The sequence below is a fragment of the Schistocerca americana genome, chromosome X, assembly GCF_021461395.2.
Source record: "Schistocerca americana isolate TAMUIC-IGC-003095 chromosome X, iqSchAmer2.1, whole genome shotgun sequence".
In the NCBI taxonomy this organism is placed as follows: domain Eukaryota; kingdom Metazoa; phylum Arthropoda; class Insecta; order Orthoptera; family Acrididae; genus Schistocerca; species Schistocerca americana.
This window is the reverse complement of record NC_060130.1, coordinates 668667546-668683068: the sequence shown is the minus strand read 5'-3', so window position 1 is coordinate 668683068 and position 15523 is coordinate 668667546. Positions and strand designations below refer to the sequence as shown.

Sequence of the window (15523 nt, the reverse complement as noted above, 5' to 3'; positions counted from 1 at the left end):
AATATGCCTCATGGATGAACCACATACACACATAGAACAGCTACACAATGAAATAAACAACTTACACCCAAAAATTAACTTCACAATAGAAACAGAAACTAACAACACACTACATTTTCTAGATCTCACGATACATAAAACAAACAACACACACAACTTCACAATATTCAGGAAACCGACAACCCTAAGCACCATCATTCACAACCTATCGAACCACCCATTGACACATAAGCAAGCAAACTTCAGATTCATGCTCCATAGATTAAACAGAACGCCCATGAACACACAGAACAACACACAAGAACTAAACACAATAAAACAAATGCCAGTAGAAAATGGGTATGATACCCCTATGGTAGACAAGTTAAATCAAAAAATATGTAAACAGTACAAAAATGAACATACTGCACACACACAAATCGTCACCCAACACAGAACATCACAAAACACAAACAATGACCACACACATAAAACGAAATGACACATACTCACCTACAATAATAAGATTGTTCACAGAATAGGCAACATATTAAAGAAACGGGGACTCCAAATAGGATACAAGACGGAGAACACTACACGGAAAAAGTTCGGAACACAAGAAACACCCACAGATTAATGTAACGGATGAGGAACATATGAACTCACATGCAACACTTGCCAGTCGGTGTACATAGGAAAAACATGCATGAACTTCAAAACCAGGTATTCAGAACATCTCAGAATTTTAAAAGGTAACAGTTCCCCGAGCACATTTGCTGACCACCTTATAGCCTACAATCACCACCCAACTACAATAGAAACAGCCTTAAGAATACTAAAACCCAGCCACAGCCTATACAGCAAACTGACTTGAGGAAAACTTCAACATACAGAAAGCAATAGCAGAAGGAAAAGAGGTCATAAATGAATACACTACACTCTGCAAGGGCACACTATTTAAAACATTAAAGGAACTTTGCAAAAAAGTCAACACACACATACACACATAAAGATAAAATGTGAACAAAATTCATTTTTGACGCCGAACTCTCTGGTGAACAAATGAACACTGTCTGGGCTGGGACACACAACAACCACAATTACACTGTGTTTTGGTGAAGTGCGAAGTGCTTTACGACCTTGTTAGTGAAAATACGTGTTCTATTTACGTGTGCATCACGACACCTCACAATGATGCTGAGAATAAAAGGACTTGCCGCACGAAAACGTAGGTAAAAACGAAAAAGGCGCGAAAGATCGCGACAGACTAAATTACTTTTAAATGATAGGTTAACTCCCAACAAACTTTCTCATCAAAATCGTTTGGTTGTCGATGACAAGCTACCTGTAATAAATAAAACACAAGTGGTCCTGAAAAATCATAGTAAAGTGTAAAGATATTAAAAAAAAAGAAACGAACTATTGTTTGAACTAAATATCCACATAATTTTGTAATCATTTAGTAAAAATGTTCACATTACAGATAAAATAAAAGGGAAACCCACTGATGACGGCACAGTGCTGCTGAAACATGTTTTGCTACTTGAAAAAACAGTGTTTTGCATAACTGGCGGACCTCACATCCTACAAGAAAGTGCACGTTTTGTATTAACCCTACGGCAAAGAGATGTGCAATTGCAGCGGTCAGAGGTACATCGTTATTGGAGCATGGAACAGTGCGAACGTGTGGGCTGGTTAGATGACTCACTTTTCTGTTAGACGTAACCTAAGTTACCTCGACAGCTGTGTCAGAATATGTCGTCGTAAATTAGTATACCAGCTCGTCACATGCATCGCGGCACGTGCACGGGCGGTAATACCATTCTGTGGGTTAAGGGACCGTGAAAGCTGGAGACTACGTTATTATCACTTATTTTCAGTATTTTTAGGCGTGAGTAATATTGGTTTAGTGCAGAGAGAATGACGTGGTGCTTCTCTGCTTTTCACATGGCACTTGTCGACCCGTTCAAACTGTTTCTGCCAGTTAGCGGCCGTATTCCGCTTCCTTCTTGTCCCAGTGCCGATAATCACTGCTAACTTCGACGGCGTGCGTAGACGCCGTTTCACGGGCTAGGAACTCGCCCAGTATAGGCAGAATGCAACAGCCAGCACATGGTATCCTCAGGTTAAGTGCTGAATATTTCCTACGTGTATTGACACTGAAATACAGAACGGGAAGACTGTAGACAGGAATTTTCTATACACTCTGATAGAATATCGAGCCGTGTACGAATGCGTTTTTTTTATAAATTCTACCCTTGCGATAAGGCTTAGTTTTCCTCCTTTATGTGATGTGCGCCGAATGCTCGTCTTCGTAGCAGTCTTAGTCAGAATTGTTTTCATACATAGGATTATTATTTTATTTCTTTACTAATCCAAGGCTTTTGAGAAATTTACTTGCGTACTTTCTTATTGTTCCTTATTGATTTACTTATCTTATTAACCCCTATATGCCTACAAATTCCGAAATGGAAATAAATACAACTAAAGAAACCGCATAATACAAGTGGGAAACGGACAGAGGTTCTCTGTTCTGCAGCCAAATGCCTTGGTCGTTACACCAGCGGCGCTTTCGTGGAACAGCTCTTACCTTAGGAAATATTCGTCATCCATGTCGATGGAACTTTGGAATGTTCAGATCTAACTTCCTTCCACGGCAACACGATAAATATAATCCACAGATCCTCTTTCGTCACATTCACAAGAAACTTCGGGGTCATCATGCGTTTCTCTGTACATACCTTAGGCTTTTAAGTGAATATCGCGGATCTGAAGAGTCTACAGGGTGAAAAGTATTTAAACCGACAAACTCTGGGAGGTTGTAGGGCACATCAAAACAAATATTTTTCCCCTATGTCATTTTTTCCTATGAGAATTATTTAAACCGGTGGAGGCCTTATTACGTACTACGTAGCGCACCACAACGGACGAGCTGCACAGCGGGTTTATCATCAACAATATCCTAATCGCCGTGTCCCGCATCATACGACCTTTGCTGCTGTGTACCAACGTCTGCGTGAGACCGGGTCATTTAGCAGACTATGTGGACAGGGACGCCGTCGTACGGTAAGAACGCTGCAATTTGAGGAAGCTGTCTTGCAGCACTTCAATCAGCACTCGTGCAATTGCACGTAACATGGGGACGAATCAGACGAATGTAAGAACAGTCCTTCTAGAGCAATTGTTACGTCCATTTCACTTACAACGTGTTCATAACCTGGAACCAGTTGATTATCCACCCGGAGCACAGTTTTCGCAGTGGTACCTGGAACAGTGTGAAATGCATCCTACATTTCCATCCTCTGTGTTGTTTACCGATGAAGCAACGTTCGGGCGCGATGGAGTCTTCAACATGCACAATTCGCATGTTTGGAGTGAGGGTAACCCACATGCCATAGTTACTAGCGCTCATCAAGTGCGGTTCTTCATTAATGTGTGGGTCGGTGTTGTTGGGGACTGTTTAATTGGGTCGTATCTGCTACCTAGGCCATTAAATGGTAGGCACAACGCATGTGGTCCCAATATGACGGGGCGCAGGCACATTTCAGTCGTCGTGTGCGTCGATTCCTGGACCGAAGGTTCCCAGAAACGTGGATTGGCAGAGGTGATCCTATACCATAGCCTTCTCGATCCCCAGATATGTCCCCTCTGGACTTTTTTGTGTGGGGAGAGATGCGCAACCTTGTTTACGCAACTCCTGTTGCATCAGAAGAGGGTCTGGTTGCCCGGATAGTAGCAGCAGCAGGAACGATTCAGGATACTCCTGGGTTTTTTGCCCGTGTCAGACAGAACATAATCCGACGGTGTAACCTTTGTTAACATGTCAATGGAGGCATTTCTGAAAATCTACTGTAATAGAAATTGGGTTGTGTTAATGTGTTGTCCTTTGGTCATAAAAAATGGAAAAGTGTTTGTTAGTTTAAATAATTTCCCGCCAGATAAATCTTCCTCTACCGGTTTAAATACTCCTCTTAGGAAAAAATGACATTAGGGGAAAATATTTGTTTTGGTGTCCCCTACAACCTCCCAGAGTTTGTCGGTTTGCCCGCATCTCGTGGTCGTGCGGTAGCGTTCTCGCTTCCCACGCCCGGGTTCCCGGGTTTGATTCCCGGCGGGGTCAGGGATTTTCCCTGCCTCGTGATGGCTGGGTGTTGTGTGCTGTCCTTAGGTTAGTTAGGTTTAAGTAGTTCTAAGTTCTAGGGGACTGATGACCATAGATGTTAAGTCCCATAGTGCTCAGAGCCATTTGAACCATTTGAGTTTGTCGGTTTAAATACTTTTCACCCTGTATACAGGTACGTCAGTGGCGTGCAGTGGATTGGCTGCATAAGGTTTCAGATTTTATCAGTAACCCTTTGTGGTTGCAGCTGCTAAGTTGTGTGGCTTTTTTTTTTTTTTTTTTTTTTTTGTATGCCATCTGTCCAGAAATAACTCTTCGTTGCCGTTGTGATTTTGTTTTGTTATCATTGAAGTGACCTCAACACTGAAGTTTCTTAAACCTATAGTAGTTGCAGTTTTAAACTTTTTATGGTCTCTGGCAGAAGTGTGGTGTCACCGTCGTAATCAAGATAGTTGGTGATTCCTACTCCCATCTTTGACCCTTTTTATACTACCCGCACTTGAATTGTTCTCTGATTCTTTTCAGTGTACTGACTAATAAGGTACCATTGGAGGAAAAAAAAATACCCACCTGTCCTACCTCATTTCTAATTTTTGGATTTGCATTGTCTAGTAGTTAGGGGAGGGGGCAGATGAACGCCAAGAGTAGTGGCACGCGTATGTTGACAGTGTATTCGTAAAAGACATTTGAAACAAAATCTTTCTAAAACGGCATTTGCAATTTCTGAACACCTTAAATTATCAAGTTAAAAGAAGAAGACACAAGTTTGATGTTTGATGTACTGGACTTAGCAATTAGGCTGACTGAGAACGCCTCCATGCTTGAATCAAACTACCATTGTCACTGCCGGTACCTTCGATACACCCTATTGTCATTCTCGCATAACTCTTGGAGAACCTTTGGTTACAGTGTTCAAAAATCGTGTATGGAAACATCAGTGACAATGGAAGTTTGAGTCAGGCGTTCTCAGGTAACCTAATAGCTAAGGCGACTACTTGTGGAAGGTGAAAAACCCGGGTTCTAGTCCCATCTTACACACGTTATTATTAAATACTGGCAAACCCAACAATGCTTCGCAATTTCTAAATATGTATGGAAACTGGGTATAGGCCCTGATATGGTGTTTTCTTGGGAATTGTGACAGGGCGCAAATTTCGACTCCTCGTTGCGACTTCACTTGCTTTGAAGGTATGGAACTCGACATTATAATACGCCCTACAGAATATGAATGAATAACGCTCCTTTGTTTTTGTTTTTATGGTTTTTGAAATTTTTTGTACACAATGCAATTACACAATTCTTATTGGTCTCATTAAACTAGGAATTTTTTTATTACGGGAGCGAAGGAGAATGAGAATTAATCTAGCGATGATACGGGCGGCAAACGTGGAATTCCACTGACATAAACTACTTTAATACAGGAAATGCATAACGCAAATGCTAACTTTAATGCAATTTATGTACCGATCTGTTTCAGTCCAAGTCCATGCTCACGGTACTTAGATATGCAATTATAAAACCAACATTACATATCGTAAGGTTTTCAAAATCCATGGTGTCGGTGCTAATCACTACAAATAAAGACATTAAACCAGCTCTGTCAATAACAGAATCACATATGATCATGATATCTTAGTCAAGCACCATGGTGCATTTTTAGTGATTAGCGCCTGCATTTCACATATTGTGTTCAGAATTGTTCTGCTTGACTTAAAAGATATACCTTGGATTAGGAAAAATGTATGATACGTCATGTTGGTTTTATAATTGCATATTTGACTACCGTGAACGTGGTCCTGGAATGAAACTGGTCGGTAAATAAATTGCATTGAAGTCGTCATTTATGTTATGCATTTCCTATATTTTGTGTATGTTGATACCTGCCTAGACAAGATGTTTAAAGATACTTTGACAAAGGGCAGATCGTTCTGGCCAGGGAACATGCATCACGGAAACGGCGAAGTTGGTCTCCTTTTCGCGCGCTGCTGTCGTGGCCGTCTAGGGAAAGTGGTTGAAGTACGATGAAATCACGACTAGGCAACAGTGCGTTGGACGTCCACGCCTTATCATAGAACGTGCTGGTCGGAACCTTACCTCCTCTGTAAAGCACGGTAGGTGGCGACAGAGTACAGTGCAGGTTCAGACACTAGTGTTTAGGAGCCACTGTTCAGTGCACTTTGCTGAAAATGGAGATGCGCAGCAGACGACCCCTACTTGTTCCTGTTTGGATCCAACAACATGAACGGCTGCTCGCGCCACGTTCGTAGGCCGGCAAGGGCAGTATTATGCTATGGGGGACATTCATCTCGGCTTCCACGGGATCTGTGGCTGTAATCGAAGGCACCATGACACCTATGGACTACATGAACTTTATTGCGGATCACCTGTATCACTTCATGCTTGAGGTTTTCCCCGACGACGATGACATCTTCCAGTAATATCCGTCACGAGGACAGAATCGTGCTACAGTTGTTTGAGGAGCGTGATAACGAACACAAATTGATGTCTTGACTACGAAGTTCGCCTGATTTGAACACAATGTAACTAACACATGTGGGAGGCAATTGGGCGCACACACAAACCACGTGCCCGTAATTAACGGGAGATGCGTGACCTGGGCGTGGACATCTTGGTGCCACATACACTATGTGATCAAAATTATTCGGACACCCCCAGAAACATACTTTTTCATATTACGTGCATTGTGCTGCCACCTACTGCCAGGTACTCCATATCAGCGACCTCAGTAGTCATTAGACATCGTGAGAGAGCAGAATGGGACGCTCCGCGGAACTCACGGACTTCGAACGTGGTCAGGTGATTGGGTGTCACTTGTGTCCTACGTCTGTACACGAGATTTCCACACTCCTAAACATCCCTAGGTCCACTGTTTCCGATGTGAAGTGGAAAAGAAGGGACACGTCCAGCACAAAAGAGTACAGGCCGACCTCGTCTGTTGACTGACAGACACCGCCGACAGTTGAAGAGAGTTGTAATGTGTAATAGGCAGACATCTATACAGCCCATCACACAGGAATTCCAAACTGCTTCAGGATCCACTGCAAGTACTATGACAGTAAGACGGGAGGTGAGAAAACTTTGATTTCATGGTCAAGCGGCTGTTCATAAGCCACACATCACGCCGGTAAATGGCAAACGACGGCTCGCTTGGTGTAAGGAGCGTAAACATTGGATGATTGAAGAGTGGTAAAACGTTGTGTCGAGTGACGAATTACGGTACACAATTTGGCTCTCCGATGATAGGGTGTGGGTGGACGTCATCTGCCAGCGTATGTGGTGCCAACAGTAAAATTCGGAGGCGGCGGTGTTATGGTGTGGTCGTATTTTTCATGGAGGAGGCTTGCACCCCTTGTTGTTTTGCGTGGTATTATCACAGCACAGGCCTACAGTGTTGTTTTAAGCACCTTCTTGCTTCCCACTGTTGAAGAGCAATCCGGGGATGGCGATTGCATCTTTCAACACGATTGAGCACCTGTTCATAATACACGGCCTGTGGTGCAGTGGTTACACGACAATAACATCCCTGTAATGGACTGGCTTACACAGAGTCCAGACTTGAATCCTATAGAACACCTGTGGGATGTTTTGGAACGCCGACTTCGTGCAAGGCCTTAGCGACCGAGATCGATACCTCTGCTCAGTATAGCACACCGTGAAGAATGGGCTGCCATTCCCCAAGAAACCTTCCAGCACCTGATTGAACGTATGCCTGCGAGAGTGGAAGCTGTCATCAAGGCTAAGGGTGGGCCAACATCATATTGAATTCCAGCATTACCGATGGAAGGCGCCACGAACTTGTAGGTCATTTTCAGCCAGGTGTCCGGGTACTTTTGATCACATAGTATATCTCCGGAAACCTATCCAGAACCTGTAGAATTCACGCTACTCAAAATCGAGGCCATACTGCGTTCCAACGATGGATCAACACGCTGTTAAGCACGTGGTCTTAATATTTTGGCTTGTCAGTGTACGTAGCTCCTGAGGGCGTGATGGCGTAATATTATGTTCTCTTGTTGGAGTGTTGCACGTTCACGCTTGCGTGGCTGTAACTCGTTAGAAATCATTGCATTCATATTGGGGATACAATTTCTGTTTCGAAATTAGTGGTAAAAGTGCATGTGTTTCGGAAGCGTTTGTGTGAGTGCAATTACCAGTATTCAGAAAAAAGAAATATTAACTCGTGAAGGTGTCGACGTGGCTTGTTCTGCGGCGTGAGCGGTGCTAGTGCTAAGGGCTGGCGGCCTTGCTTGCTCTCCAAAGGAAGGCTATCCACATATTTCCGTCTGCTGCGTGCCGAGTTGGCGAGTCATTGCTGCTGTCTAGCAGTTACCGCCAATGTATGTCGCACCGCTACTTCACTAGTGGAAGTTTCCTCCAGTCCGCAGTGGTCGTGTCTGAGGAACTGAACGACATTAATATTAATGTAGGTGAGTACGGAATAACCGCCTAAGAAATACGTGGTGCCTGGTGCGCCCGTTGAATACGGTTCACTTCGGGAAAGCTTGAAGCCGAAACATGCTGAATGCGTGTTGTTGGTTCCAGTTCATCTCGTATAAGCGTTAGTTTCAAATGCACGTTTATGTGGGTTCCGTATGTAGCTGTAGAATCAAATTATGTCAGTGTCTGGTTGTACCGACGCAGGTTTCCCGTGGATGCCCTACAGCTCATGCCGAGTCGTTCGACACGTTTTCCGAAAATGAATTATGCAGTTTCGATGTGACTGCCGTTACAACTGAGGAAAGTTGCCTCCTAGCATTTCCTCTGTAAGTTTATAGAATTAGTAGTAACACTGCAGGAATGAATTCCACATAATACAGTATTTCGTATACAAATTTAATAGCTCCCATGCATGTTATTGTTCTCCGGACTTGAATGCTTGTGTTGTTAAAAACTGGTCGCAGTGTACTAGCGGAAGATCCCGAACAGGAGGCGGAATCGTTATAGACGGAGTACTTAACCTAGATAGGCAATAACGGGGCGTATACAGGCCGTGGCGTTATTGAAACAATCGTCTCGGCATTTGCTTGATACAGGGAAGTCACGAAAATTAATTCAGGTTGGTAATACAGTGTTTTAAACCCTTTCCTCCCGATAAGAGTTCAGATAGTCACATGTTTACGAAACCAGATTCATATTCTCTTATTGTTGTGGTCTCCAGTCCGATGACTGGTTGTGTGCAGCTCTTCATGCTCTGAAATGTATATCTTAAGCACTATGATCGCTTGTTCATCTTCGCTACTGTGAAACACGTCTCTCCTACTGAACAAGTGCTCGTAGATCGTAAGGTATGCACTTTAGAGCCCATGTTTAGTAGACAACTGTTCTTGTTTTGGTCCTTACTATCTTATCCTAAAATATGAAAACAAAGACCTTGCAGTAGAAGGGATTTGCATCAAAATATGGAAGATAAAGAAGTGCTCATAGCTCTGAAGATATGCATTTTAGAGGCCATGTTTGCTGGACTTTTTTGCATCGAATGACCGTTCCTGTCATACCCTTAAATGCTGACCATTCCCACTGGGACTCTTTTTATAAATATGCTGCTGTGGGTGGCTACGATAATTCGTTCACAATGCTGTCCATAGTAGCAGTCCTGCATTCCTAATCTGTTATTCATTATTGGACCTGCTCCTGCACTGCCCCTGTTTGATTTTGTATTTACAAGCTGTGCGAACCTGACCAGAAAACCCGTCTTTGCCTCCACCGCACTTTACTAATTCCCACTATATCAAAATACCCGTTTCCTTTTTAAATTCTCTAAGCGATTAAGGGATCTAACATCCCATGCTCTTCCGTAGACTGTCAGTATTGTTTTTCCCGATGTCAATATGTTCTAATCCTGTTAACTTCATTAATATTTATACGGGTTCTGTGTATTGTTCGACGACAATTCTTGAGCGATCCCTTAATAATGCAAATATATTTTAGGTAAATTTAACACTTTGTACCTTTTTTATGTGTAGTTTTCTCAAAATACTTCAGAAACGCTGGTAGCAAGGAAGTTGTCATTTAATTGTCTACATTATTAAGTTCCCTGTTTTTATTAAGTTGTTTTGCTAATGAGTCTTTTAATCTGTCTGAGAACTTACTGCACCTGAATCATACAGTACATAAGAAACCTCGTAAACTACTCTCCACTGATCTTCTTACGGCTGCTTGATATTTCATCATACTTGTGAGAGTTATATCAATTCGGTTGTTTACTTCTTTACTGTAGCAAATTGAGACGACAAATTACTGCTTCTTTACTTTCTTGAAGGTGTGATTTTCGTTTATGTTCTGGTGTTACATCTGCCCACTGTTCATAGTGATGATAATCACTGCACAAGTCCCATATTTTATCATGTACCACCGCTCTGTGCTCAGAGGAACCTATTCTTCTAAATGTTCAATATATTGTACAGTGAGGTCAGAGAAGCACATATACCGAGCTTGTTGGCTTTCTAAGGCTCATCTATAAATAAGATCCGCTATTGGGTTCACTTATGTTTTAGTAACACACCGACTCATAGGGTGTCGCAGTCGTGAGATTTGTAGATTTGTTGCTGCTTATGTACGCGACGTGCTTGGGGGATCTAAATTACTGAATCGAACCTTTTTATTTGTCATCGAGTAATTGGTTCACTTACGGTGGCACTTTTAAATGCCGTTTTCGCTCATGTCGACACTTTCGCTGTATGTTCAGATTTGCACTCAAAGGATTTTATAATCATATTCGATTTTCAGGTTCCCTGTGGGCACAGGGTACTCTATCAGTAATATGATACTTCGATCACAAGAGATATATGTGCCTGTAACATTTCTCTACTCTAGCATCATCTGGGGGCGTTTCGCAACATTTAGCTTACGTCATCCCACAATCAGGCAATTCATATGCTAAGACGTGCTGTTACTGGCTTCTGCAACTCACAGTCGCCCCATGCATGGTGCTCTCGTTCACAAGGATAACAAGCGCCAGGGAACTGCCGAACATTGAATGAAGTAGATATTTACGTATACGTGCGGTTGCGACAGACGTCCCTAATCGCCATGTCTGTTACGATCAATGTACTTGTATATGCAGGGCTTAGTATACAAGCCATCAATAAGCACTGTTTGCAGCTGTCGGAATAATCTCTGGTGTCACTTGGGCCGCGAAGTAATGACACAAAATTGTTGCCATTTGGTGTTTCCACAGTTGATAAATTTCCCTCGCATGATGTAAAAAGAGTGATAAGTCATGCAAACGGAAGTGAAATGAAATGTCTCGGAGATGAAATAACGAGTATTTTGGTGTAGAGACTCACGACTAGTATGTATTTTCTGTTGTATCACCAACCAACTGATAATGAATTCCGCATCAGACTCTTACTCGAAGCTACGTAAGGCAACATACTCTTGCGATTGAGCACAAAAAATAAGTATATCAAATTTATAGACTGGTTTAAGTGAGTAAAGAATAGTCCTAGCTGTGGCCGCTTTACATCACTGCACTGTAGTGGTCATCTTAAAATTTCGTCTCCTTTTATAGTCTCCTTATAACATATAATGTAATCTCAGACGTTATTAAATCAGCACGATATGTAATTCATTCTACTGTAGAAAGACGCTCGTCGTTTCGATCTAACAGCATATTCACGATGCCTAGTCTTACAGCGTTAAACTACTTTCTACTGTAGATACGATTCTAACCACAAAGTTGGTGTTAGAAACTGCTGTAATACCCCTTAGTAATAAATTTTCCGTTTCTGTACACATCGTTGTCCGTATTACCATAAGATTAAAATTGAAACAGAAAACACAAAATATTTATTGGTCTTAAAAAAATCGCTTTCGGTAGAACACACTTGACTGAGACGTTCTTAAAACTTCGGGGTTTCAGTGAAGACATTATGACAAAACGAATCATTCACAAGAACAGAATCATCTGTATCGTTATTGTCTGACTCCCTTGAAAACACTGTCGCCGTGCGCGTCTTTGCAGGCCTAGTGATGTCACTGTCACTGGAATCGTCATCAGAACTATAAAAACTTTCATTCATTCTGACGTCCGGATCTTTATTCACACTAGGAACATGTCAATAATCATTGTCAAAAGATTCCGAACATATTTCAGATTCGTTTTCTGAGTAGGGCCATGTCTAAAAGCAAGAGTAACTTCAAGACGACAATAGTAACTATTTGAAATATCAAAATTACAATCAGAACACTAAATGAGCAAAAAGTACAAGAAGGCAATGAAGTTTGATACATTGACTACAGGTGTAAACACCTAAATAGACGATGACAGTGAAGTTTGATACGTTGACTACTGATGTAAACACCTAAATAGACGAAGCAGTTAATGTACATCACAGAAGATGGCATCTGCTGACAGCATGCAGAAAACACGAGTGAACATGATATCCGTCCGTAATGGACGGCGCGTGAAAGTCAAGTAAACTCCGCTCACGATATCAAGTTCAGAATTGTTGAAAAGTTATCAGAAGTTTGTCGTATGGCGATTATTTTGTTAGCCAGTAAATGTTGTATATTAGTTTTCTTGCTTACTGTTACAATTCTCCCTAAATTTTAGACAAACTATGCATACCTGCTGAACATCTACGTAGCAAAAATACTGCAACTGAAACTAAATAACGTTCTCGCATAGCACTGTTATCAGAATACAACCCCGCAAATTGATTTTCATGTTCCAATACACAGTTGTACGTCTCTACGCTTTGGCTGAAATTTCATTTGGCAGCTAGTAGCGCTGTGTTGTGAGCCTACGCATATATGAATAAGGCCGTAATTTATGTCGAGGGAGGGTTGGAAAACTGTTTGCAGTTATGAGGACTACGACATTGCAGCGAGACGTGTTCGCGCCACACTTGTTCAGGTTGTCCGTGCACAGTACGCAAATGGATATATAGCCATGCAGTTTTTATATTTGGTGCAACTGCCGTCGATCGGGCACTCAATTAAGCACACGCGCTATCGAGGGGCATTTGCCGAGTGAATTCAGCTAGTAATTGGGCCCTGTGATCATCTCTGACGAAATTTCGTTCAGTCCGTCAAATAACGTGTCTGTATTTATTTACAGGCCGGCCTCCGTAATCGAGTTCACTCAATCGTTTACCCTGTAGCCAGTTCGAATCCTAGCACTAAACAGAAATTGGCTGGCGAGGAAAAGAGGTGATTACGAGATTATGCACAGATATCAGGGGTTAAATTCAAAGCCTGGGGCATTGTTCGTGAGGATTCGTCTATTGACAACGAACATTAAGCGGGTTGTGGTTCTTTTCTAGTGTGATTAGACAGCAGATTACACACTCTATCCTCTTTTCACCATATGCTCCTGTAAGAAAAATCAATGTAAAACAATATTATTCAGGCATTTGTCTATATCGTCCCATTTTAGTGTTATGCCTTTGGTATCTTATCCACGGCTAGGAGGGAACTGTTAACTTCATCGACGAACTGCTAAAAGGACTATTCGTATTGCCGTGTTACCCACAAAGCTTGTTTGAGAATATCTTACGCACAACTCGCATTTATCTGTAGGCCGTGGGTACTCAACATGACAGCAGACAGTTCATCGGAATTCGTGCTGTCATCATCATCTGAGAAACGTGGAGCGCTTTACTGGATGAGCTTTCACACATTGTCATAACAGGATCAAATAGAACACTGGGTGAATTACAAGCTTTTTTTTTTAAAAAAAAAAACCTCTTACTGGTCTCCCCCTGTCTGGCAGAAGATGTGAGGTGTAACTACAATGCGTCATACCGTCGAGATATTAAGAGTGCGCACACCGACTGCCATTTAACGAATAGAAGGTATTTTATTAATTTTTTTTAATCCACGATGCATCAGCAGTTCGACGAAGTAGAGGATAATACGGTATAATTAATATTTCAAGTCATTTCATTGGTTTGCATCCAGATAAAATGTACATCCTTGATACCTTTCCACGTCCCAGAGACCCCTGCTCATGGGATTTATGGAAGACTATCCATATCAAATAATTTAATAGATGCAAGGTAATATTGCCATAAGAAATACTGAAAGGGAAGTATCCCATAAAATATACATAAAAACCTCACTTACACTCTCGCCTGATTTAGTAACGAAACTTACAACAGACTGAAACGAAGTGAACGTGACGGCTCGCTTCGATTGCACGAAGACGGATATCACACTCATAATAGAGCCCGCAGAAAATGCGGCCAACAGCTGCACCCTTCATATCTGGCATTAAAAGAAGGTCCAGGAGTGTCAATGGAATGCTGTGTCCCTTATGTTGGGGCAGAAGAGCGAAATATCAGCGCGCGAGGAAGATGAAAAATACCACAGAAGGAGAAAATAAACTTCGCATTCTTTGTTGATGAGTTATTGGAAGAACGTGCCACGCGGCGGCATCGCCCTACCAGTCGGAGAGAGAGAGAAAGAGAGAGAGAGAGAGAGAGAGAGCGAGAGCGAGAGCGGGCAAACGGTTGAGGTGGGGTGTGGAGGATTGTAGTCGCTAGACGCTGAAGGGGTGCGATAGAATTCTTGAGGAAGGCTGTTAGACGTGATGGGGTACGAAAACTATGCGAAACTCTCCTGTAATATATAAATACCTTCCACATAGCGGTGCGTCAGTGTCGTGGAAGATGCCTTACAACTGGCTATAATCCCAGTTCGTATCAGCTAACTGTTCTTTCCACTCGCCGATATTCTGTGAACGGTGCCAAACGGCCTTGGAGGGACACAGACCGCTTAACAGACGGGAGCTGTAAAAGTGTTCTGCCGTGTGAATGTTGCGGGTTACGTTTGCTTAGAGAACTTCAGATAAATCGTCGAGCGTAAGAAAATTTGTTTTCTTTTCCTACGGATTAAAAAAGAAAGAAATTAACTGATTAGTTCTTCTTGATAACAGCAACTGCTGCTACTGCTGTTACTATAACTGCATAATTTTTTTAAAAAATAATGTATTTTTCACTAATGAAAATCTAAATCGTCAGCATTTAGTTGTATATTCGCCGAGAAAATGTATTATTTTTGTAAATCAGTTGGTTCGTTGAACTATATCGAGAGATCGTGAACATAGTCAATGTAACATATGCGTAATTACACTGATATTGTTCCATGTTCTTGGTTGGTCTAAAAGAATAAAACTAGTTTTTTGTGTGTTGGATCTTATCATATGTACGGTTTTTTAGTTGCTGTGCTGTCTTTAGTGTTGAAATAAGTGTAAGATAGTGCCTGTTGTTAACAGAAGCTGTCCACGTGTTTACTCAAATGTACAAATATATGATTATGTAGAAGTCTTCATTTATTCTGTTGCGCTCAAAATATGGTTGGTGACTTCTTTCATTTGTTGCTCCCGTATAACGTAAGGTAACGTGTAAGTGTTACGTCATCGTAACTAAATCTCAAACAATGGGCCCCCAATAACATCAA

The 15523-nt window shown here is 41.9% G+C and overlaps 1 protein-coding gene across 4 annotated transcripts in view; it reads left to right on the top strand.

Moving 5' to 3' along the window:
- The window catches only part of LOC124554825 (ephrin type-B receptor 1-B), a 345617-nt gene that overhangs the window by 122197 nt on the left and 207897 nt on the right, over positions 1-15523 (top strand). The window lies entirely within an intron of this gene.